Raw genomic sequence first — 22,340 nt, 5'->3', positions numbered from 1 at the left:
AGAAAAGAATTTGGAAAACCAGAAATTATTAGGATTAGGGAGAGATGTGGGTAAAAAATGGGAATAGATTGGTGTGGGGAGGCACAGGGAGAGTTAACTATGTCCTAATCACAGTGCAGGAAATGGGTTGGGTAGGATGCAAGTAGAGAGAGAGAGAAAAAGAAGAGACGGAAAGGGGAATAAAGAGAGACCAGAAAAAGAATAGAAACGTAAAAATTAATGTTGTTATAGAGGTTAAAAGACCGTCTATTTAGAGAGGAATGTGAATATGTTCAGAGAAGGGGAGGGACATAGAGGAGATGTGAAAATCTTTAAGGATGGGAAAGGGAGAAGAAAAGATCAGAAGTTCAGTAGAGCTAGATAAAAAACAAAAAGATAATTAAGAAAGAAAGAAAAAGAGAAAGAAGACAAGAAAAGAAAGGAAAACTCTCATTCACGTATTCCTAAAATAAAAATTATAAGATGAGAAAAAAAAAGTTACTGGAAAACAATTATTTTTTCAGAAGAGGCAAAAATTAAAGATTAATAAAAGTTTTAGAAGGGAAAAAAATATATATATGGTAACAAAAAACAAAAAACAAGCAAAAAAAAAGAAAAGAAGAAGAAGAAGAAAAAAAAAAAGAAAAAAAAGAAAAAAAAGTCTTTTGATTTTTTTTTTTGGGGGGGGGAGGAGTGGGAAGAATCCTGTATCTCCCTTTTGTCTGCAACCAGTCTCTTGTTGGAGTCTCTGGTCAGCTTGAGGTCCTGTGGCTTGATTGGTTTCTTAAGTCGGTTGGTTGGAAGAGGCAGAAAAATGCTCTGCTTTACCCAAGATTTTGAGATCCCCCTCCCAGGTTAGTTTTCTGGGAGGGTGGTCTGCTTTGAGAGTCACAAAAGAGGGGGATGTGGTGATGAGGCTAGGATCTGGGTAGAGTTGAGGCCTTTCAACAAACAGTAGCTTTTCCCTGGGGCTATTTTGTGATAAAGCTCACAGCGCCCAGCCTGGAGCCATTCTCAGGGTTTCTGTTTTTCAATTGATTGTGGTGGCTGCTAGAGGGAGGGGCAGCCTCTGGCTCTGGTTACCCAGTGAGGCAAGGCACTCCGATGGCTGGCGCCTGAGCTGGGTGACTTTTCCCTGGATGGAGCTGAGTCTGGCAGGTCACTTCGCTGTTAAGTTCTTGTGACCTGCTAAATGACTCATTTTATTCCAAGGCCTGAGCTGGAGCTAGCAGCTCCTCCGAGCTTTGTCGGTATCCAAGATGGAGATCACCGGTGCTGGGGGGGGAGGGGTGGCCTTCCCTCCTCTGCTCCCTGAGGAGTGAGGATGTCGGGCTTGTACTCACGCCGAGTCTTGGATCCTGGGTCGTCTCTGGTCTGCAAACAGCAGGATGAAGATGTTCGCTCCTTGTCGGTTCTTGTTGGTGTTGAGTAGAATCCGCTCGTCCGCTGCGTCTGGCTCCTTCGTCCCCGACTCTCTGTGTCTCAGGTATGACTCCGCGGCGGTAGTCGCCGCCGCGACCCCGCCGCCGGAGCGGTAGCTGATGCGTTTCCTTGGCTTCCCCTCTCTTGTCTAACTCTCTGTCCTGTGATGGCACACTTGGTGTGATTCTCTGGCTTAGGACTGTTCACTGGAATTCTAAAACTACTTTCTGTGCGAGAGCTTGTTCAGATTCCAGCTTCTCCTCCGCCATCTTCCCGGAACTCCCTTCTAATGCATTTATAAGATTATCTCTTTGTTGCTTTGTATGTCCCTCCCCCACAGTATAACCCCTGCTTTCACTATATTTGATGTCAGTATAACTTGAGGAGGAGATGGGGAAAAACCAGTTGTTTAAGGATACAGGTGGACCTGTTGTAACAATGAGAAGTACAAGTTGTCATGTCCAAAACAAGCTTTACAACGTCGGTGCGGAGGGGGGGGAGGGGGGAAGGGGGGGAAGGAGAAGGATTGGGATTGGGGGGGAGGGGGGAGGCTGGGAAGGGACGTGAAGGGTAAACCAAAGGAGGAGGCTGCAATGCTTGGTAAGAAATGTACGCATTATCCTGCCCATGTAATTGTAACCCCTCTGTACAGTATGTTCACAAATAAAATAAAATAAAATAAAATAAAAAAAGAATTTCTATCTTTAAAGTAACTTGGACAGAGCTGGCCAAGTAGTCCAAAGGAAATATGCCTTGCCCTAGAGATCACAATTAACCTCTTACAAGATGACTAGTAGATTACTACTTGATATTGAGATAAATAAAGGACAAACTAACCTTCTTCCCACTCTTACTTTGTTCTAAGCCTTGGACAGAGATTTGATGAGATGAGTGTTACATTTTTACACATAGGAAACAGGGAGCTTGGAGAGAAGAAACAATATACTCCATGTACACAGCTAGTAGAAAACGTAAGATCTAATCACAGGGTTCTTCCAGGAAGATTACCAATCTGTATTTGAGAGATATTTTTGTCCCCAAATGGCTTTCACACTGTATATTCAATAACCACTTGATTTTATCATGTGCATTCCATTTAGTGATATCTTAGAAATTTTATTATGCATTAAATTTTTATTATTTTATCCATTAGATTTTATCTACACACGGTAACATAGATACTATTATGTATCTGTAAGCTTCTTTGGTATCTGAGACCATGATTTATACCAGCAAGGTAAGTATTCACTACTCATAGTATGTCTCCTGGCTCATTGGACATTGCTTAGTGGAGTTTTAACTTTTACTGTTTTGCTGGTGTTCATCATTCATTCCTTCATCAGTGGGAACTACTGATGGAATATGAATGAAAGAAAAATATCTGTGGAGATGAATGGGTAATTATGGTTTAAAACAGTGGCTTTCAAATCTCTATATGAAATCTATAACTACATATTTTTCATTGGATCTAGATTATCTGTGTGCAATCTAACCCTCCAGTCAAAGGTTTCTTGAAACAACAGTGTTGTCATCATAGGTGATAGGTTCTGATCTATTCTATCTTATTTTATATAAGAGGCTGAGATATGAGGATAGAATGTGGTTCAAAGCCAGCCCAGACAGGCAAGTCTGTGATACTCTTTTTTTTTTTTTTTTGGGTCCGGTTGTGGGGCCTGAACTCTGGGCCTGGGCGCTGTCCCTCAGCTCTTCAGCTCAAGGATAGCACTCTAACACTTGAGCCACAGTGCCACTTCTGGCTTTTTTCTTTTTGCTTATGTGGTGCTGAGGAATTGAACCCAGGGCCTCTTGCATGCAAGGTAAACTTTCTCCACTGAGCCACCTTCCCAGCCCCGTCTGTGATACTCTTATCTGCAATTAACCACACATACACAAAAACGCAGAAAAGCCAAAAGTTCAGTGGAACTATGGCTAAAGTGGTAGAGAGCTAACCTTGAGTGAAAAGTTCAGGGATGGCACCCATACTCTGAGATAAGCCCCAGTACCAACACACACACACACACACACACACACACACACACACACACACACACACACACACACACATGCACATCAGTGTCTACTAAATTGATTTAATGATATCATGGCCTTCATTTTGGAAACAAACACAATTTAGGTAATTATGAGGCATTATACAGGCTTTCAATCTCTATTTTATTAGCATACATTAATAGTAAAGGGGGAAATTACTTTTGATAATTCTATAGATCTAACTAGTGTACTTCAAATGCTTAATCTCTTGTAGTATTTGGGATGGTATTAAAATAAACTTGGGTATTCTGATAGTGTAGATGGCAAAAATTGCCTTAATTATTTACCCCTTTTCCATAGCCATTTTTTTTTTTTTGCCATGTAACTTTAAAGTGTATACCTATTCGATGTTGGCCTGTAGGCAATTTGCTTTGGCCAATAGGAAGTTAAGAAATATGTAATCAGAAAGAGCATGTGTATGTTGAAGCTTCATTGCTATTGGCCTTTCTTGTTTTAGTTATGAGAACAGACATGACTGATCTCTAGAGCCACCTGAATCAGAGATAAATTGCTCTAGGTGTTGCAGTTAAGGCAGCAGCCAACACTTACATGTGTTGAGCTTAGCCAAAATTAGCTGAAGTACCTACCACCCTGGACATGAAAAAAAAATAGGCCTTTACTGTTAAGTACTGTAAGGAATTGGGTTTGTTTTACAATGTTACAGTGGCAATAGATAGCACACAGGTGACAGAATTCAGGTATATACTATTCCTGTTTGAGTATGCATTGTATACTTATCTGCTAGAATCATTAAAGAGTTAATTCATTATGCTTAACTTCTTGAGCATCAAAATGTATGCAGCTAGTTGATTGGGGTTAGCCACTATAGGTATTGCAATAGCAGTTCTCAGATTTTAGTGTTGATCAAATTTTAGTGTTGGCCAGATCTACTGATTAAGTTTGAGAACTGCTGAATTGGTTCTGTATCTTTTTTGATTTGGAGGCAGAAGGATTAACTGATAAAAAACCAATGGGTGAAGTGTAAATGGTTATTTATTCAATTTATTTAGGTATGTTTATCTTACATACAACTAAGGATATTACATGTAACCCATGTCATCTTAACTATTTAGTCTTTACATACTAGTTGATTAAAGGTAAAATTTCAGATCTGGTCCTGGTCCTATTTTGTTTTTTAGTATATTGTCTTTCCAAAGGTTCTGTATGTTACGATGGACAAAGCATCTTTGAGTGGTTGTCATATCTTAAAACTGTGTTAGAAACAAAAGTTTCTTTTACTTTGAACAAAAGTTAATTGCTATACAATGTTACTATTTGTTTGTGTTTTACATCTTTTCCTTCTTTCTTCTTTTTTTGGGGGGGGATGGGGGTCCGGTCGTGGGGCCTGAACTCTGGGCCTGGGCGCTGTCCCTCAGCTCTTCAGCTCAAGGCTAGCCCTAGCGCTCTACCACTTGAGCCACAGCGCCACTTCTGGCTTTTTTCTTTTTGCTTATATGGTGCTGAGGAATCGAACCCAGGGCCTCAAGCATGCAAGGCAAGCACTCTACCACTGAGCCACCTTCCCAGCCCTCCCTTCCTTCTTATACTTTCGTATTTTTAAATTTCATTTAACATTGTTCGGCTTTGATTCTTCTTATTGTGAAAATTTGGGGACAACTTGAATATCTCCTGATTTCTCTTTGATCACCTGATCAAAGGGATAGTAGGCCTTTGGATAACTTGTTTCCTCAGGAGATTTCCCATGGCCTTATGAATGTTGTTCTGAACCTCTGAAAGACCAGACATTGGTTTCTGGAGGTGGAGCCATGGATATTGTTAACATTTAAGAAGATTATCAAGGATTAATGTTAAAACAGAAGAGTACAGTGTTCAGGGTATAGAAGAACTTAGGCTTGATAATGTTAAGAATTGAATGCTTGCTTTTAGGGTAGGATAGCATTACTCCCTACCTTGTTCCAGCCTTTTCTTTTTAGGACTTCTCTGCTACTTTAGTTTTTCTTTTAACCTCCTGCTCTACGGCTCATATTTTCTAATTTTTCCAAAAAATTTTCTAAAAATTTGACCAGTTTGACACAATGATGAGATACTAACAGACTATCTGTTTAAGTGGACCAAGCGTTCTATATTTACTAGTCAGGTTTCAATAATAGAACTAGGCATACTATGATCTTCATATCTTTCTTATTTTCTCTGACTTTGGGGTATTAATGAGTTTCCTACATTGAGAAATATTAAATCTCACTGATCACCTCAGTCTGGTGCTTTTCAATCATATTGGAGTTTGGAATCACCTGGAGAGTTATGAAAAATTCAGATGCCCAGGCCATACCCAGCTGGATTATTTCAGACTTATGGGGATGAGTCTAAGTTCTTAATAATCTTATAGAGCTATAGGTGTGATTTCAGCATGCCATAGGGTAGAGATCCAATGGTCTGGTGTATTTTTCATCAAGTATTCCAAGTTTTCTACTTTTAAAGTCTAAAAGTAATAAGCTTTGGTACCTTTATGATTTTATTGTAAAAAGAACTAGATTATGCACATTGGGCAATACAAAAATAAGACTCAAAATCCTCTTTTTTTCTTCTCTATTTTTCCTGTTAATGAAAAAGTTTCATTTTTACCCTTATGTATATTATATATTATATATTTATCTAATATATACCATATAGGATATATTATAAATATTTATCTCATACATATTAGAAAAAATTGAGATTAGAAAATATCTCCTTCATTCATATAGCAAGTATTTTATATGTCTTATGTTTCTAATATCTGAAACTCTCAGATAAGTTTGCAACTTCCCTGGACTGAGGGGGCCCCATTGCATCTCTCCAGACAGTCTAGCTCCAAGTACTAAACTAACTTAATGTTTTATCTTCTACATGTGTGTGTGTTGGGTGAAGGATACTTATACTTTCTTCTATATATCTTTTTTTACCATGAAAATAGCTTGTTTTCCCACTCTCGCATTCTCTCTGCTCTCTCTGTCTTTGTCTATTTCTCTGTCTCTGTCTCTGTTTCTGTCTGTCTGTCTGTCTGTCTGTCTGTCTGTCTGTCTGTCTGTCTCTCTTTCTTCCTTCACCTTAGGAGCCAGGAAAAATACTCAAGTGAGAAAAGGGTATTATTTCACTCCCAGGAATAACAATGATAGAATCTTGGAAATAAAAGTAAATGTGTATAGGTGTATAGGTAATGCATTTTAAAAGTCTGAAGTGCCTCTGGTTTATTCATTTAAAATGAAAATATTCTTCAATCATCAAAATCTTGTTTATAGCTTATTTGGGAAACTTTATTTTAAAACCAGATATAGATTTTGGAAGGAAACCAGAGTCCTGGACAGCCAAATCCCCTAGGAGTCACAGGGAAAATTACTGGAGATTAAAGTTTTTCTTACTAAGCTTGAGTTATTCAGATTCTGGGAATATAAAAGATATAACTTAAGATGTCTTTCTTGAAGTAGCTGTATTTCATCAACTTTAGTTGATAGAGTTAGGAACTTGCTATATTTGAAGGAATAATTACTCAACTCTTCAGGATTTCTTTATGTTAAAGACCAAATTCCCAGCTTCTATATGTTAGTAAATCTTTTTATGCAGAGCCTCTTCAAACAGGATTACCTGTATTTCCAATGATTTATTTGGCAAGTGGCTTTTTGAATGCCTATTATATAACTGGTTCTATTACTTCCTAGGAATTCATTACTGGGCAAGATGATTCCTGTCCTCATGGAACTTGAAGTTTAATAAAGAAGCCATTTAAACATTAAGCAAATAAGTGACCCACATAGTGACTTAATTTCAGTTGTTGTAAGTGTAAAAAGAGTCATTACAGTGTGCAATGAAAATCATTAATATGAGAATGTCTTATTTGGTGATTTACAATGATTTTCTTAAGAATAATATTTTGGATGACATTCATAAATATTAGCTGGCCTGTTTTCTTGCAATGATAGATTTCAACCAACTCACTGAAAGCTGGTATGTGTATGGGAACCAATTTTGTGTGACCAGGTGCCTACCATGTCTCTGTAAAAATTTAATTTAGGAAACCAATAACTATATGTTTATAGAAGCCAAGGGTAAGCAGCTAAAATGGCAAGAGTGACTCAATAATATATCCACCAGTTCAACAAATATTTGCACTGCCGAGATGCAATGAACAAAATAGACAGGAACTTTACCCTCAGGAAGCTTGCAGTGTCATAGAGCAGACAGGTAGTTGTAAGCAAAGTAAACAAGTGACATATACAGCATGCCAGTTACATTTAACTGCTCTGGAGAGAAAATAAAGTAGATAGGGAGTTTGAGAGTGTTGGATGTTGCAAAGTTATCATAGCCTGTTTTAGTGTAATACTCTTGGAAGAAAATGTACTGATTTTTACTTACAAACCAGGATATTTGGCTTGCAGCTGACTGGGCCACTCCTATATTTGGAAGTTCATTGGAATCCTTTAAAGCTGTCATCCATATATTATGAATAGGGGTTGATGTTGTTTTCCTCATGACTTGTGATTTTCAGACACCATATAAGGGAAAGTACTAACAGAGAAGTCCTGGAATACAACAAAGCAAGAATATAGCCCCTGACACCAGATTACCTGCCTGGAATTGGGTCTCTGCTACTTGGTACTTATAGGAAAATAACAGTGCTTTGTCCTATTATAATAGGAACTGTCCTGAAAGGTTATGTAACATATGTGAAGAAAATAAAAGAATGCCTGTCACATAGGAAATATCTTCATTGTTATTATCATTTATCTTTACAAATGAATTTCAGCACCTTCATAAGCTTGTTATCTATTTCTTCCCTTTTTTCAACTCCTGATTCTTATGATTAAGTCATTTTTATTTATTTATTTTTGTATATATTTTTATTGTAAAGATACGTACAGTTACATGAGTAAGGTAATGAGTACATTTCCTATCAAGCATTGTTACCCCCTCCTTTGTTTACAATAAAAAAAACAAAAAAAATCACATAGTATACATCATAAATACATTAAAAACAACAGTAAAAAATACAAAACCACTTGTGTCCCAATCTTGGCGTTCATTTCATGTAGCATCATCTTATATGGTCATATGTATATAGCTTTTGATCTTTCCTGTTTGTACGAGTTTTAGATTCAAGGATTTCTATATTTTTCTTTTTATGTGGTACCAAGGACTCAAACCCAGGCCTCATGCATGCTAAAAACGCACTCTTCCACTAAGTTACATTCTCAGCCCTAAATTCAAGGATTTCTGATCTAAAGTTTTAATCACAATGTTCCTTCCAAAATTCTTACTCAGAGCTTTCCTCCAGAGGGAGAACGTAAAAATCTGTGTTGCTTGGGTGATAATTACTACCTATTTAAGAAATTTATAATTTTCTAATGAATAATTTTGCTGGCATTGAAGGATGGACCCATTTTCTGAGGCATACTTTAATGGGATAAGTGTTTGTTTTTTGAGGGTGGTCTTATTGGAGCATTCCCTTCACTTAATCAACCTTGAGCACTTATAGTGAAATACTATTGTATTTCGGTCACAGGAATGAACATTTCCACAGTTCTGCCTACAGCTTCTTCCTTGTTTTACATCTGTTATTCCTATGGTATTCCATATCTTTTGACCTCGTCAACTTTACCTTTCTAGTTAGTGAATTTATCCTTGCTATTCCCTACCAATTGATAGGGCCCATGGAAGAACAATGATGTCCAGAAGGAAGTTCTCCAAATAATTGGTTACTATTGTATCGCAATCTATCAACTGTAGCACAATTTAATATTCTGCTTCAACTAATGAGAAAAATGACATTGCGATATAAGAGTTTAGCTGCCAAATTCCATGTGTACTCATCCAAAGCAGCCTGAAATCCCAGGCCTCTTTGTACAGATAAGCAAAGTCAAAATTACAGAGTGGAGTTTGTGTGAAAATGTGAACACAAAAGCCGCAGCTGGATGACCTCTGCTTTAGGACTGGGACTGATGCTTTCTGTTCTGCCCATTCTCTCTGGGCAATGACAGGTCCTAAGCTAATGCCCACTTTCTGTGTAACTATCTATGAGACTCTGACTTCATTAGATGCAGGAAGACAGAGAAATGGTAGTTGTAGTAACCCAAGATCTGTGGAGAATTAGGAAAGAGAGCTCTCCAGATATCCCAGCCATATTATGGAAATGACCAATTATAATGTATATGTATATGTATATGCGTGTGTGTGTGTGTGTGTGTGTGTGTGTGTGTGTGTGTGTGTGTGTGTGTATGTGTGTGAGTGAAAGAGACAGAGACAGAGAGATGGGGTGGGATAAGCTGGGGTGGGTGTGGGGAGAAGGGTTGTTACATACTTTTGACATTGACTGGGTAGATGCTGATTCTCTATCTGTAGTGGAATAATTTTTTTGTCTTTGAAGCCCATTAATTTTTTTCCTGGCGAAATCATAAATTGGTTCATTCAACTAGCTATCCATCTAGCCACATATCCATCCCCAAATTTCAAAAAGTAGCTGTCATGGGAAGGTTGCATTAAAATTCTTCAGCTCTCGGGCTGGGAAGGTGGCTCAGTGGTAGAGCGCTTGCCTTGCATGCATGAGGCCCTGGGTTCGATTCCTCAGCACTACATAAGCAAAAAGAAAAAAGCTCGAAGTGGTGCTGTGGCTCAGGTGGTAGAGTGCTAGCCTGGAGCTGAAGAGCTGAGGGATAGGGATAGTGCTCAGGCCCAGAGTTCAGGCCCCACAAACGGACCAAAAAAAAAAAAAATTCTTCAGCTCTCATTACATGTTTTATTTTTTATTTTTTCAGAAAGACCTTCTACACTTAGTTTAGGTTTTTAGTACTCTTAATTTTTGTCCTGTCATACTCTCATCACTTTTCACCCTATTTGGTTTATTCATTATTTGTTTTTGCCACCAGCCTGTGAGCTGTTTGTTCACCAATATGTTCCCGAGGCTCAGCACTGAGCTTGGCAGTCAGTCCAAATGCAGTAGTCTAGCTATGAATTAGCAGTACTTTCTTAGGTTTACTCACTCTTGAAAAAGTCCTTTTAGCTTCATTCCTGAAAAAAATATTGCTTTTACATAAGGATTGTGTCTTGATATGTGTCTGTCTGTCTGTTTGTCTGTCTGTCTGTCTATGTATATGCATGTTGCAAAGCTTGAAAACCCATCTAGATTTATACTGAATGTTCTTTACTTCCCTGACTGCTCTTGCAAAGACCAACAAGAAAGTGCACTGACTATTATTTCTTCTCATCTTCAGCCACACATATTTCCATGTAGTTTTAGGAATTAGCCACTGAGGAATAACAGGTTAGAGGGTTTTGATGATAGTTTTGGCCCATAGAACTCATTCATCTTAGGGCATATATCTCTATCTGCCAGGCAGGGGTGCTTTTTCTAAGAAGTATTCAAATGTGGGGAACATGTGTTTGAGTTTGTGACATTTGGGTTTAGATAAATTTTCTAAGCTGATGCCTCAGCAGCAAAGAAAACTGACCAGAGTTCTAAGGCAGATGTGGTGGAAACAGGACATTCTCAAGAGAAGTACTGACATTTCTAATGAAGGAAAACAAACTTCATTCATACTCAGCAGCTCCTCCCTCGAGGTATCTAAGCAGCAAACATGGAAAGGGGAGAAGCTTGAGAGCCATACCCTCTGAAGTCTATAGGGAAGGGGTCAGTTCTGGGTCCCATTAGGAAGCCACAGAACACAGTTCTTGAAGGTTTTACATTTGGCTAGAGGACTATAAAATATCATTGTTCTTTTTCAAAAGTTCATTTCCCTTTCTACCTAATTATTTTCCTATTTTTAGGGATGATTGAGATAAATAATTAGGAAACAGAGCTTTCACTTTTGGTCTGAATTTGTGTTTAAAAGAGAGGAGTAACCCAATAATTATGACCAGTAATATAATAATTATTATTTGATTAGTGAGTGGGATTACAGCCAATGCCTTCCAGAAATTACAGCTGGGGAGGCTACCCAGCTTTCTGCATGGCACAGCTGTATACTCAAAGGGAAGGTATCTTTAGAAAAATCTCCATGGGAAATAGGCAAATGAATGCTCTACTTTAGACTTTACTTCAACCTTCACTGTGGTGCGTGACTGCAACGTTGTTTAGAGGTCAACTTTACACACTGGATATCAGTATTTTAAGAAGACTAGAGCAGAGGGGTCAGCCTGGGAAAGTCATCTGACCATATGACAAATTCAGAGTACACACATCTGGTCTAAACGGCTGTGTAGAGCCTCCAGTTCTTGACATGAATTCTCAAAACTCTTAAGTAGCTGGGTAGGACATGGACAGCAATTCATATTCTTCAGCTTGGAGTTGGACTACAATCTAATTTAAGATAATTTAAAAACAATGAGTGTTTTGCAGGCATGTTTACATGACTGGATATTTAAAAGATTAGAACCTATAGCATCCTGGTTACTCTTGAAGGATTTATATCACAAAAAAATATTGCCAATTGTAACTCTCAGTACTCAAAGCATAGAGGTTGGTTTTTACAGCATGGAAGCACTGATACAGGCCTTATTCTTGTAAGTCATTTTGAGGTGCACTTGTGTTCCACAAGTGCCTCCAGTCACGAATCAAGAGCTGGATGACACAGGTAGCTGAAAGTTTTGCTGCTTGAAGGTGATAATCATGGAGAGATAGAGTGCATTATGTTCAATTGGATGTGTTAGGCCCTCCCTTAGCCACTTATAACTTGGTGAGAAGAATATAGAAGGCTGAAAATTCTTATGGATTATCCATAGATTTTGCTTCTCTGAAACAACTGTAGTGAAGGAGAATATTAAAGGGACCAGACCAACGATGATAAAACCACCTTGGTAGAAATGAGGGCAAGTAGATTATATAGGTCTTTTTTTATTATTCTCTCTGTTTCTTTTTCTGTTTTGCTTTCTCTGCCTCCCCTCCTTTCTGTTTCTCTCTAATCTCACTCTTTTTCAAATGGATGGATAGATGGAAGCGTGTATCACAATTCTCTTTTTCAATAGGTTCTCTGCCCATTATTTATTTAGTGTCCTATCTACGGGAGAGGCATACATCATTGCCTTTCCTTACAGGCATACATTGCTTGTGGTAATACTAAAGTGAACAAAAAATCATGAGGTGAAGTCTGATTTAAAAACACAGATGGGATAAACTTAGGAGACTTCAGGATTCTATATCAGCTGGTGCAATATTACTCAATATTTATCATTAGTTAATACCTTGTTAAACACTGAGAATATACAGCAGAATAGAATCAGTTCCTATCCTTAAGTAACACATTGTGCTGTGAGAGAGAAGATACTGACAAAAAAGTTTCAGTGGATTCAAAACTTTGGCAAAGTAGCAGGGTATAAAATTAACCCCCCAAAATCAATGGCTTTTCTGTATGCCAACAATGAGAAAAGTGTGGCTGAAATTAGGAAAGCAACTCCATTTGTAATAGCCCCACAAAAATAAAATACCTAGGAATTAACTTAACCAAAGAAGTGAAGGACCTCTATGATGAAAACTTTAAAATCTTGAAAAAGGAAATCAAAACAGAAATTAGAAAGTGGAAAAACCTCCCATGCTCCTGGATTGGAAAGATTAACATCGTGAAAATGGTAATACTTCCCAAGGCTATCTACAAATTCAACGCAATACCTATCAAAATTCCAACCTCATTCTTCAAGGAAATAGAAGAGGCAATCCAAAAATTCATATGGAACAATAAAAGACCCCGAATAGCAAAAATGTTCCTCAACGGAAAGAACACTGCTGGAGGAATATCAATTCCAAATTTCAAAGTCTACTATAAAGCCATAGTAATCAAAACAGCGTGGTATTGGCATAAGAACAGACCTCAGGACCAATGGAATAGAATTGAAAACCCAGAAATGAACCTACAGACCTATAGCCATCTAATCTTCGATAAGGGAGCTAAAACAATAGAATGGAAGAAAGACAGCCTCTTCAGTAAATGGTGCTGGCAAAATTGGTTAACTACTTGTAGAAAACTAAAGCTAGATCCTTATATATCACCCTGCACCAGAATCAACTCCAAATGGATCAAAGACCTCGAAGTCAAAGCAGACACTGAAAACATTACAGGATGGAATAGGAGAAACCCTAGGTCTCCTTGGCTCAGGCCGAAATTTTCTTAATAGAGACCCGGAAACACAACAAATCAAAGAAAGGTTGGACAAATGGGATTGCATAAAGTTGCAGAGCTTCTGCTTGGCAAAGGACATAGCTAGCAAGATCAATAGAAAGCCCACGGATTGGGAGAAGATCTTCACTAGCCATACAATGGACAAGGGTCTCATATCTAAAATATACTTGGAATTCAAAAAATTAAATCCCCCAACAACAAATCCTCAAAGAAACAACTGCCCAATAAATAAGTGGACTAAAGACTTAAAGAGAAACTTCTCTGAAGAAGAAAGAAGGATGGCCAATAGACACATGAAGAAATGCTCAACGTCCTTAGCCATAAAAGAAATGCAAATCAAAACAACATTGAGATATCACCTCACCCCAGTTAGAATGTCAAAAATCAAGAACTCTAACAACAACAGATGCTGGAGGGGATGTGGACAGAAGGGAACCTTACTTCATTGTTGGTGGGAATGTAAACTTGTTCAACCACTTTGGAAAGCAGTATGGAGGTTCCTCAAAAGACTTCACATAGAACTCCCCTATGACCCAGCAATCCCACTTTTGGGCATTTACCCAAATGTTTACAAACAAGACCACACTAAAGCTAACAGCACAACTATGTTTATTGCAGCATTATTTACCATAGCTAAGATATGGAACCAACCCAGATGCCCCTCAGTAGATGAATGGATCAAGAAAATGTGGTATATATACACAATGGAATTCTATGCCTCTATCAGAAAGAATGCCATTGCCCCATTTGTTAGGAAATGGAAAAACTTGGAAAAAATTATATTAAGTGAAGTAAGCCAGGCCCAAAGAAACATAGGTCCCATGGTTTCCCTTATTTGCAATATCTAGTATATGTATGAGTCAAGTGGAAAAGGTCAGATAATGTGATGTCAGGAAAATGAACCCTTAGATATGTATTTTAATGTTTTTTTCTTTCATGCATGTGTTTCTAACGTATTTATAAGATTATTTCTTTGTTGCTTTGTATATCCCTCCCCCACAGTATAACCCCTGCCTTCACTATATTTGATGTCAGTATAACTTGTGGAGGAGATTGGGGACAAACAAGTCGTTTAAGGATACATGTGGACCTGTTGCAACAATGAGAAGTACAAGTTATCATGTCGAAAATGAGCTTTACAACATTGGTCATCGGTGCGTGGGGCAGGGGGGAGGATTGGGTGGGGGGGTTGGGGGGAGGCTGGGAAGGGATGTGAAAGGTAAACAAAGGAGGAGGCTGCAATGCTTGGTAAGAAATGTATGCATTATCCTGCCCATGTAATTATAACCCCTCTGTACAGTATGTTCACAAATAAAATAAAATAAAGTAAAAAAAAATAAATAAAAAAAATAAAAAAATTTTTCAGTGGAGTGAGTGCCACAGTAGACATACCTGTGTAGTACAATTGGGTTTGTTAAGAAAGAACTCTGAGTTTGCCTGAGAAAAATCAAAAGATAACTCCTTACTGAAAACAAAGTAAAAGTTTATCAGGGGCATTTTGGGCAAAATGAACACTGCATAAAAAGAAAATGTAAGAATAGTGTGGACAGAGTATATTTTGAAAAACTGGAAAAGGGAAAAAATGAATAAGTAGTCAGGAGCAAGGTCACAATAAATACTGTATGCCATAATTCTCCTGAGAAGTAAGAAGCTACAGAAGAAACACTGGATTTTAAAACATTCTATGTAAAAGATTAAATTGGAAGGATTATCCTGGAAACAGGAGGATCTGAACATAGCTTCAGTAAGAAGTAATTGAAACTAGCAAAGGTGATATTTTGAGGGAGATTTAAGAAAATAAAATATATGGTACTTGTTAAATACAATTGTATACCAAATATGTCGTCTAAAGCAACTCTGGATTTTGAGCAACACAGGCAATGGTATTATTGATTTACTTGATAAATATTTATTATATACTCAACAGGTCATCGTATTTTACACTGTACTTGGAAAGACATACTCTCCATAGGGCAAGTAAAATGGAGCTGTGACTATTTCTTTCATTACGGATTCCAATAAAGGATTATAGATGATGATATCACTTAGAGATGTGTTAAGCTCAAGGAATCTATAAGACATTCAGGAGAGATGCAATGACCAAATTGTGACAGAAGATGAGGACTCAGGAGAGACATATTTGGAATAATCCAAGTAGTTCATAGCCAAGATTGGTAAGCAATGAAATCACAAAGAGGACTGGGTTATAGTGCCATAAGAGAAAATAGTCAAGGGGAGAAGCAATTTTTAAGGGGAAACAGAGGAGGAATACCAGTGAGTAGGACCAGTGAGAAGAAGTTATAAGAGATAAATTAGAGGAATTATTTTTTGCCTCTGGTCTCTCAGGGCTCTGGAAAGTCTTCCTTTGCTTATACACAGGGTAGTACACATTTGCGTTATTTCCAGTGCATCAAAAAGAGCAGGTACTATGTCTATTTAATACAATACAAGCATTAGGAAATTCAATCTGTTCTAAAATCTGTATCAAAGAAAATAAATGTAATGAAATATGTGATATTTGAAAAGAGCTCATGTAAACTTTACCATTACTCTGACAAAATACTGGACAACGAACAACTTAAGGGATTAAGGATTTATTTTTGCTCATACTGAGAGCTCAGTTTATGGTCACGTGGCCCTATGTGCTTGAACATCATGGAAATAGAAGAGTGTGGCAGAGGAACTTCTTACCTCATGGCTGACCTGGATATGAGAGGGGGGAGGGGGAGAAGAGAGAAAGGGAGAGGGAGAGGAGAGAAACACAGAGAGGAGCAGAGAGACACAGGGAGACAGAGACAGAGAGAAATGCAAAGGGGTTGGGGAAAAGATACCTGTGAGGACTCACCCCCAGTGACCTACTTCCTCTATTTAGGCTCCATCTCTTAAAGTTTCCAGAATGTCCAAAAATAGTGCTAACAGATGGGACTCTTAAGTTTTAGCATATGGGCTGATGGTGGGCATTTTATATTCAAACCATAATGGAGCCTAACTTGGTATTTATGGAATTCATGATCAGGGAAACTTTAGTTCTAGACTTCATTCCCAACTGTTTGTCAAGTTACTTGCACTTCAGTAATGTATTTGTTCTATGTACTTCAGTGTCCTCTTAGTAAAATCAGGGTGTTGGGCTGAGAGACAAAGTCCTTTTCGGTTCTAAAAGTCTGAGTTTGGACACATCATTTGAGTGTCATGCTAACAAGATGATGTATTGTTGAATGGAGGTGTCCTGTCAGCATTCACTGATATATTATCTTATAAAACATGGGGACATTAAATATTTGATAGTGGAACTCGGGATATTGATTTTTTTCCCCCCAGTCATAAATGGCCTTTGCTTTTGAAGAATGGAAAGCGTTGCAAAGTTGTTTATACCAGTAGATTGCATCCCTGCAAAACGAATGTCAAACAGTGCATCTGGGTATTGTCTTGATAAATTACATGACTCAGTGATCACTGACCCACATTTTGTAATATGATTTTTATAAAACCTGTGTGACAATGCTAATGGAGATAGATGCACTGTGTAGTTCTTATAGAGCCAGAAGTGAAGCCTTTTCCTGGAAAAAATAAAAATAGGAAATATAATTACAGATTTGCTATTATAAGATTTCACATAAAGAAAGAACGTTAGGTGGGTGGATCTTTTTAAATAAAGGGAAGTTGTTAGAATTTTAGGAAAATTTGCTGAATGCCAACCAATAATACTGCTTTGTCAAAATAACTGTTTATTTCTGTGCTTCTCAACTCTCCACTGGCATAGCACCAGGTGTGAAATAATAGGCTTGTGTTCTGTACATATGCTGGGGTTCATGACACTTTGGCTCATGCAGTGTTGTTTGGGGATTTCTGTTTTATGACTTTATTTTAGTGGTGGCAGCATGCATCTGAGGATTCACAGCAGAGAAAGGACTCTGACCTTATCAGTGAAGAAGTTAGCCTCTCTTTTGAAAGAAGAATTTGTCTCCAATGACAAATTCACCAGTGTTTATGGAAAAAGCAACAGGACAATTATAAAGACTTAAAAAAAATCTTGAAACATTATGTCCTATCAGGTACCCTGCCAAGACAGAAGGAGAAATTTAGTTATCTTCAGAATGTAAGACTTATTGAAAAAAAATTACAATTTTGGGAGTGACATTGAGTATCAGTAGAGCCATTCTCTAATTTCATTTTGTTATATTTGAATTCACATATAATTATCTATTCTTACGGTGATGTTTCAATACATGTGTCTATTTTGTACTGGTTGAATTAGGGTAACTGCACATCCATGATTTAATTTTAAAATAAATTTTAAAATAATGGTAGAAATATAAAGAAACCTAATATGATTTGGTACCTTTTTGAGGAGAGGGTTTCTACTTTTAATAGTTAAACATGATGGTTCACACCTGTAATCTCAGCTTCTTGGAAAGTGGAAGCAATGGACATCAAGTTTAAGAGCAGTTCAATCAAGCCTATGGTCCATGCTGTAATCCTAGCTATTCAGGAGGCTAAGATCTAGGATTGAGGTTCAAGGTCCACCTGGGCAAGAAAGCCCTTAAAACTTATGTCCAATTAACTACCAAAAAGCTGACAGTGATGTTGTAACTCAAGTGATAAGAGTACTGTTGAAAACGAACTTTACAACTTCTGTGGGGGGGGGGTAGTTGTGGAGATGGGAGGAAAAGGATGGTAGGGGGAAAACAAATACAACAATGCTCAATAGGAAATGTACTCATTACCTTGCTCATGTAACTGTAACCCCTCTGTACAGCATTTTTACAATAAAAAACATACCAAAAAAAAGTGCTGGCCTTGAGTGAAAAAGCTGAGGGACAGTGCCTACTAGGCCTTGAGTTTAAGTTTGATACTCTCTCTCTGTCTCTCTGTCTCTGTCTGTCTGTCTGTCTGTCTGTCTGTCTGTCTGTCTGTCTCTGTCTCAACAGCAACAACAACAACAAAAACCCAACCTAGTTTAAAGGTATTGAACACTTGACTCAAAATAAAAATGAAAGGGTTGGGAGCATAACTCAAAGCAAAAAGCATTTGCCTCTTAAGTGCGAAGCTCTAGGATCAATCATTACTACTGCAAAAATCAAGCAAACAAACAGAAGAACCAAAAGCACCCACAACTTTCTCTTCTTAATTTTTTTAGGGATTGAGAACAAGGAAAATGCCGAAGTGAGTTTGCTGAGTGGTCTAACCTGAGAGCACGTTCCAGCAGCGATGGAAGCCTGGAGGTCAGATGCCCTCATCTGTGTGACTCGAGATGTGTGTGTAGATGAGATTACTCAAGGGAGAGATTGAGGAGGGAGATAAACAAAGCTTTGAGAGTCAAATCTTCGTAAGGATCACATTTTTAAGTGGCTGGTGGAGAGAGACAAGGAAAGTTAAAAAGAAGAGTCAGTCAGTCATGAGAAAAATCTTTGTGCTTAAGGCAGAAGAGAATTAAAAAAAGAAGGGAATGGTCAACAATGTCAAGTGTCCAGGGAGATAAAGTAATAATTGAGCCGGAACATATCTATTGTATTTGTCAACCAGTAGGATATTCTGACCATTGTGAAATCCAGTTTAGTGGAACAGTCATCACAGAAACCCAGATTGCAAAAGACTGAGGAGTAATAGGAAAAGAACAACGAGAAACAATCTATATTCCTTTATTTTAAATGAAATAATGAAATCCCTGTATTGCCTGCACGTGTTTGTGTCATGAAGAGTTGAAAATTATAATTTCAAGGATAAGAGGGGTTGCAGAGTATTGTAATGATGGTAAAGAATTATCAGTTGTTACTTGAGTTTGGGCTGGTTTTGTTATTTTCTCTAAGCAAAACAGTATGACAGATCATAGCAGTGAGTCAACCAGATGCAGGATTATTCAGTAAACTTCCTTAGAAGGACATGGAATACAAGCAAGGACGCAAGGAGGAGAGAAAGAGGCCAGGGGCCACACCAAGCCCATTCATTCAAACTGGTTAAAAGCAGTGGTGGAAAACTGTAGTCTATAACTCAATAAAAATCCCCAAGTCACAGGCATGGGGAAATCATCCTCAGAAACAAACGTAAAGTTCGTGAGTAGCATTTGGTTTTGAGAGCAGACCCACGGAGGCAACAGACTATAGAAGGAGCATAGGATAGAGATGGTCCTGACAAATGTTTGAAGATACTCATGGCTGTGCTTGAACTTGTCTTTCATGTGAGAGTGGAGAGGTGAATGGACTTTTAGAGATGAGCCACTCTTAGATTTCTTTCCTCAGAAGTTTATGATAGAATGGCAAGGACCATGTCAAGTGGAGAAAGGCATAGCTCATGCTTACAGACAGAAAAGGACAGCTGGGTACTGCATCACAAGTCCTCAGAAGGACGGCATACAAAAAGATTTGACATCATGATCTTTGGTTACTTATGTCACAACATCTGCCATAGTAGAGGCATCAGAATTTGTAGGAAAATGTAAAAAGTCATGAAGACCTGTGATCCTTCTAAAGGTGATCCTTTAGAAGAATGGTCAATGAAAGAACGATCAATTACCAGAAGTTTAAATAGTGAATTAAGAGGGCAAGGATGATCCAGGTACCGGTGGTTCATGCCTGTAATTCTAACGACTCAAGAAGCTAAGATCTGACATTCAGGGTTCAAAGATAATCTGGGCAGACCCTCATAGCCAATTAACCAGTAAAAACCTGGAAGTTGAAGTGTGACTCAAGAGTTAGAGCACCAGCTTTGAGTAAAAAAGCTAAGCAAGAACAGGAGGCTCTGAGTTCAAGCCCCAGTACTGGCACAGAAGAAGAAAGAAGCAAGTGGAGGAGGAGGAAGAGAAAGGAAGGCAAGAATGAGTAAGTGGCAACGCTGGCTTGGGTTAAAGTCATTAGCTCTTCACTGACACAGAACCAGGCATGACTCTGATGAATTCTGTAAGAAAATATGAAATGGTAAAATTCCATTTTTCTATGTAAAAACTTTTTTTCTCAAATATCTGCCACAAATGATATGAGCATTTCCAATGTATTGGGCCCATTGCAAAAAATGTTCATCTTTAGCAAACATCTTCATGGTGCAAAATCTTGAACTACAAAAATCTACAGATTTCCATATACAAATTCTAATTCACTGTCACCCTAGGCCTTGTTATGGCCAATTAGCCAATCCATACAACTTCCTAATTCATTTATTTTCTAAAAATGTCCTCCTTATGTAGTATGATGATACCATTCAATTCCTCTGCAGTTAGGCTTTTGAGAGTTTTAAAGGCTTCTATTCTTTTTGGTTATATGTTCTAATGATTAAAAAAATAACATGTAGCTTCTAGTTCTGCAAACCTTAACATAGGGTGTATGAACCTAGAACTGAGCATACTTCTCTACGTGTAGGGAAGTGACAGGTAGTGGGACTGTTGCCCAGCTTGAACCGAACACAGTGAGGTCAAAGGTATTACCAGCAGGCCTGCTTTATTTAATCCTAGCAAGGAGGTCATATGGCTCTCTAACATAATAAGTAATGATGTTTGAATTTATATTTTTACATTAATTGTTAGAAAGTAGGATTCCTCATTTGATCCTTTGATAAGGCATTCTTTTTAAAATGTAAATATGAGCTCAAATTTTATGTTGTTTTCTTAAACTCTCCCAGTGTGTTGGAAGCTTTCCTAACCTTGATCATGCTGAACAATGCATTGCTTTTCTAGCTTTGTATCATCTGTAAGAATGCTTTGCCCCAGTTTTTGATAAATACATTGAAGAAAATAGAATCAAGGAGAAGGCCCAGAGAAATGCCAAATATTATTCTTCCTACTTGATAACAAGTTTATAAATGGGCATTTCATGGGACAATTTTCCAAACAGTTTTAAATCCCCTGCACCCATGCTCTGCAGCCAATGCTTCTCTACAATAATACTACAAGAAACTGCCAAACAGTTTGGTGAAATCCACGTGCATTGTCTGCCTTAAAATCCTCCAAAGTTTCTCCATTACTTTCAGAAGAAAGTCCAAATTTTTAAACACGCTACTCAGATCTGGTCTTTGCCCATTTCTCCTGCTTTTTTTTCCCTCCTCATTCCTTGCTTCCTACTTTGAAAGTCTGCTCTGTCTTCCTGAATTACTAGCAACTCTCTTCATCACCTTACCCTCTGTCTGCCTGAATTTATTCACCTCCTATTTTCTCTGATCTGTTCTCTATTCCTGACCCTTGCTCCTTTGGCCTGGCTTGTATGTCTTTGCCTTTCAGACTGTTACTGAGATGCCCTCATCTAAAGCTGCCTTTCATCTTTCTCTATTACATGCACATTTAATCCCATGAAGACTGACCTTATGTTCTTCTCTATCTTCACCACTAGCTTCAAATCTCCTAGAAGGTGATATAATACCTATCTTGTGGGGCATTTTATCCCCCAGGTCTCTTATAGTACATATAGCCAGGAACTCAACACATTGGTTGTTTGTCCTGTCCCTTGAAATCAATCCTGACTGATATTTGAATGAGCTTTAACTGTAATGTTATTTCTCTCTACTTTCTTTCTAATAATTCATGGAAGTTTGTCACAAATTATTTTTGGTACCTTCATGCTGGCTTTGAAGTGTACCTTTTTCTTTAATTTCATACAAATAATCAGTTTAAGGATACACTTTAGAATATTGCTAAGTCTGAAAGTCAAACTCATCTGGCTTTAGATTACAAACCTCGCCCCCACTTTATGAAATTTGAAGCATTTGCCTAGTTCTGATCTTCTGGCATTTTTCCCATTCCCTCTGATTTTTTTCCCTCCAAGACACTAGCAGCTGCAATAACAGCTGCAAATTGTTTTAATTGTTTTA

The 22,340-nt window shown here is 37.9% G+C and overlaps 1 long non-coding RNA gene across 1 annotated transcript in view; it reads left to right on the top strand.

The window, feature by feature from the left end:
* Nucleotides 1-22,340, top strand: part of LOC138806288 (uncharacterized) — a 31,298-nt gene that overhangs the window by 6,846 nt on the left and 2,112 nt on the right. The window contains exons 2-3 of the long non-coding RNA XR_011365766.1: nt 14,553-14,704; nt 18,688-18,772. This is a non-coding gene — a long non-coding RNA (uncharacterized lncRNA). The remainder of the gene's footprint in view (nt 1-14,552; nt 14,705-18,687; nt 18,773-22,340) is intronic.

Source organism: Dipodomys merriami, unplaced genomic scaffold (assembly GCF_024711535.1).
Source record: "Dipodomys merriami isolate MVZ:Mamm:240054 unplaced genomic scaffold, mDipMer1.0.p SCAF_4, whole genome shotgun sequence".
NCBI lineage: Eukaryota > Metazoa > Chordata > Mammalia > Rodentia > Heteromyidae > Dipodomys > Dipodomys merriami.
Note: the sequence above shows the minus strand (reverse complement) of the source record. Positions and strands in the feature narration are given on the sequence as shown.